The sequence below is a fragment of the Paramormyrops kingsleyae genome, chromosome 21 (genome assembly GCF_048594095.1).
Source record: "Paramormyrops kingsleyae isolate MSU_618 chromosome 21, PKINGS_0.4, whole genome shotgun sequence".
Taxonomy (NCBI): domain Eukaryota; kingdom Metazoa; phylum Chordata; class Actinopteri; order Osteoglossiformes; family Mormyridae; genus Paramormyrops; species Paramormyrops kingsleyae.
Window position 1 is genome coordinate 14,930,388 of NC_132817.1, and position 5,133 is coordinate 14,935,520.

Consider the following 5,133-nt stretch of genomic DNA (forward strand, 5'->3'; position numbering starts at 1 on the left):
ACTCTGGAGTGCAAATGCAAAACTGGTGCTGAAACTAGGTTGTGGGTCACGTCGCTTTCCGTGGGATTTACCCCCTCGGTTATTTATATGTACGATATTTATAGTACGATATGGAACACACACTGGGATCGCGTGCTGTCAAAACCTGCAGGAGTCTCTATCGGGATGCTAAAAAATTCGCTGCATTTAAAATAAGCCTTTATTTACTGACGTAAAGAATAGCACGCAACCGAGCTATCTAAATTTTACTGCGTGAGTGAATGCGTCATGACGTCACGGGACAGGATAGGTCAACCTGATTCATCTTTTAGTACCACGCTGAAAGCCTCACATTCGCTAAAAGAGATTACTTTACATTTCTGTGTTTATAAGCATTAGACAAAGCATGGTTTCCCGAGCAAGTGTCGGGACAACTATTGTGCATATTTGTTAAAATGTACTAATTTTCATTTTACTGGGAACGGTTTTACTTAAACTAAGAACTACATTTCTATGCACATTTGCGGTATTTTGGTTTTCTTAAGCTTTCATACCCGTTACAAATTAAACCATCGTTATGGCAACTCAAGACATTCCTTCTTCCGGAAGAAATTGGGGATTTTTACAGTTTATTATTGAACTATTTTTCTGTTGTTTTTAAAATTTGCTAAATATTATATGTTGTTAGACATATTTTACAATATCAGACACGGGGCATGGGATAAGATACATTTTGTAATTTTTGATGGAATTGTTCACGGTGCATGTGAACAGTAATTCGAACATCAAAAGTACAAACATATTTGTGCGTGTATAAATTTGCATGTCTGCAGGTTCGAAGACCTCAAATGAAAACGCTGACCATTTGTGTTGGTTATAAAAACTTCAAGCATAATTAATAAGAATGTATTCTTTCAGTATGAATATAATGTATCTAAACAAGAAAATGAGCTATATCATTGAGCTGCACTGTAAATGTTCTTTTAGCCTTGTTGTCACTGCAACAATGAAACTTAACATGAATGTAACAAAGTAATAAGGTGCATATGAAAATCTGTATACAATGATCATATACATTGTAACACCTGAAACCTTTAAAACCTTTAAAAATACAAACCACCAATTTCTTAAGCACTGAAGGATTTCTTCAGCTTTTTAGAAATATAGTTATATAATATCGAAAATGCAACGTGCGTATGACCCCAAACCTATATATTTTAAATTGATTATTTAGTACATTGCACAGTGTTGCATTGTGTTTTATAATGAGTCGAATTGTTTATTTTCTCAATATTGGTGTAAATATAAGTGGAATAAGGTTCTGTTGAACTGCTGCAAACAAGCCGGCGCGAAACTCCTATTTAGAAATATTGGTAATCATCTTTGTGATCACAATTAAAAATACAATTTTAAAAAATGCATAGCAATTGTACAATGAATAAGAATTAAAGATGATACATCGCTCGATCCATTGATTAAGTTATTTGCAACCGTTAAAAATTAAAGAGAAACACAAAATTTATCAACACATATTTCAAAGTTTTCCCCTAACGCACTGGAGAAACTAGCAATTAATACACACAACTAATCACAAAGTGACTGTGAACTGTGTTTGGGGTCACAGTGCAGTGTTACTAATGCAGCAATATAAATATTATTACTTAAATGTTGATTTAAAACTATGGTTCGGTCGCTGGGGTCGTTTCCGTAGCATAGTATAGCTCAGTTGTATATTATTTACTATATTTCACACTTATAATAATCAAATGAAACTTATGTCCATATTATGGATGCAGAATGTATCTTACAGGTCGTTTATATAAGAGGATTTTGTTATTATGATACACAATTGATATCGCATATACAAATAATCCAGCAATTATTAAATATTTTTGTTACACTACGTGTAATTCTGATGATTGCAAGCTTATTCTTCACTGATATTACTGCAGCAAACATCAAAATGAATACATATCTAGCCTTTCTGACAAACTGTTTAGAAAGCCGTTATCGATCACAAAATGGAGAAACAAAAAGACGGCGTTAATTGAACGTTTTTCTCATCACGTGAAACTGCAATCTTTACAGTATTTGTTGAATGAGTCAAGTAACAACAGTCAGTACATTGGAATGAAGGAGCACAATGCTAATGACGACATTCTTATGCAGCGAAACATTACAGCAATGTGCAGTAACAGCGACACTTATAGGCAGAAAGTTTCACTTAAGGTAAGTTATTCTCTTCATTCTTCTGCACATCTGGAAGAGACATTCAGTGTTTTTCATACCTTATGAGTTCCCTCGGGTAGTAACCATTAATGACAATCAGCGTAATACGTAATACGTCCACATGATTACACCGTAAACAACACATTACTACAGCTGGAAATTAATACTGGAATTACAGACTCTGATCGTTATTGTGGAGCCCTTCATTCATTCCATTTCAAAACACTTTGTTACCTTATTCCCCTACGTCACTGTCACAACTAAGTTACTAAAAGTAAGAATGACAATAAATATAAGAAATACTCAGTAGCGACAACATTCTCTATATAGTCGAATTGTCGATACTTGCGTTTAATGTGATTAATATGTAAGATGATTAACCGATCAGCAATAGAAAAGTATATCCTATCGCTTTGTGTAAATCATATCCTCAATTAGCTATATAAATTGTAATACATATATATAAATTGTACATATTTTGTAATATTTTGGGATTGTTTCTACAGAAAATAAAATGATAGCTTTAGTTCAAAACAAAAATATATTCAATTTTGTGAAATTTCGCAAAGTTACTTAGTTATTAAGAGTTTCACGAGTCAGGGCAAAGTTTGAAAATGTACGAACATGCCGCGAACCAAACTCAACTCTCGATATTATATAGGCTTAAGATACGATATCGGTACCGGTACGTCATATTCAGACAAACAGAATTCATACCCTTTCGTGTAGTCTTAAAGGAAAATTAATACGATTTTTAAAGGTAAAAGGGAAATTGCCACAATTTAATACAAAGGTAACGTACAAATAGTCTTTTTTTAAATTGTGATTTTAAATGAACAACTTATTTAAGTTTACGTCATCCTTATATAATTTCAGTTCTGCGAGCAAAATTGGAATTGCAGATTGAAGCATTTTTTTTTTGGCTTACATTTTAATATAGACCTGCTTAAACTTAAAATCTATCAGAATAAGTAAATGTAAACTACAAGTGTTTACTATCCAAAGTAATGCTTATAATTTGTGAGATTTGACAGATGTAATGTAAAAGTCTACCACAACATTTCCACAAATAACACGTTATCCAATAATTATTTGAACTGAATGGCGGAAAGTTAGAATTTCAACAAATCGTTTACGTGAATCGTGTTATAAAACACATTGGGTTAATAATGTCTCATTTGATGAAAACCTCGAACCGTAAACGTGGACATTTTATAAAGATGAAGATAGGTCTTTCATTTCTGAGTAATTCTCATTCTAATAATTTATATTCATTTTTAGACACTAGACGTGTAGATTATACGTACAAATATCCTCCTAAATACAGTGGACATTTAACTGATAGTTTTAAAATCCCCTTAGTTATTCCTCATTATCTAACTACAATTATTGCGTTCCATTCATTTTAAATAAAAGCGTAACCAAGTTACACCAATAAGAATAGAAGGAAAAGTGCGCAACTATCATACGTGTTACTGCTTACCTAAACGGTACCTGATCCTCTGACAGTAACGATAAGAATCAATTAAATAAAAATTAATAAAGAAAACATTAAGAAAAATAACAACAATAAGAATTTAACAGGGTAGAAGACGTTTAGACAACGTGTCTCAGTTAAATTCAATTGGGAGTTGTACTCTGGAATTTTAAATGAAGATTTAGCAAGCTTAATGGCATTTTGGATTCTGCTGTGGCAAAATATTGAATATTTCTGGAAAAATGGCTGTTTATTTAACCTTCCCATATGCTCTCTTAAAAAAGTAAGACGGTATATTTGCTATTAAGCAGAGCAGAGCAAATGCTGAACAGGCATATCAATGAAAGAAAAAGTGAATAAGGTTCAAATGACATTTAAAAATTATTTATGCACACGTTTTAAAAGTTATAAAATAACCAGCAAAATACATTAATATATGAAATAATGATAATGTCAGTAAACAATCACAGTAAATAAAAACAATAAATCTGGCATTAAAATCGGCTTCGGTTTACATCTGTCATATAAGGATTATTTCCGATTAATGTCACTTTCAACCACATTTTTGTTATATAACAGCACATGAGCCAGACATTCAGGCACAGACGGGTTTTACAGTGCACACAATAAAGAGCTTACATTATGGGCTGAGGGATAGGGGGTGATAAGGGGGGGCAACAGATCCCTAGGACCATGGGGCACATATAGGGGAGATGGGGACCTGAGTTCAGGTGTAGATGGACTGGATGTCCATGCAAAGAGCAGCTTCCTGTGGAAATCTAGCATCTATTAAGGGTCTGAGACAGCTAAGAGAGAAAATAAAGGTTAGCCACTGTACTGCAAATCCCCCATATGCTGGGATTTGACACTAAAACCTTCTGTTCTCGTTCTTCAGCAGCCAGTACTATAGACCCAGGGTAGTTTCAATGCGGAGGCTAATTTTGGCCCTAATCAAAGATTACTGCACAATGTTATTGATTAAAACTGACTGGTAGATAGACAGACAGACAGAGAGACAGACAGACAGATAGATAGATAGATAGATAGATAGATAGATAGATAGATAGATAGATAGATAGATAGATAGATAGATAGACGGATGGAATGGTGGGTGAGTGGGTGGGTTTGGAAAGAAAGAAAGAAAGAAAGAAAGAAAGAAAGAAAGAAAGAAAGAAAGAAAGAAAGAAACTGAATACCTTTATAAGTCAGGAGCATGAATTGGACCATGGCAGTACTTCTAAACTATACCCAAGTCCAGCCTAAAAGGTCATGGAAGGACCATTTCAGGTTTACGTAACAGGTGAGAGAAAAATAGGCTGGACAACAGAACTTCTTTACCAAATTACCAAAATAAAATTACACTGGACAAGCGAAAAAGGCTAATTTTCCATGAATCTTGTTTTAATCCATATGTAAACTATAGGCTACCCCATGAATCCAACATTGCA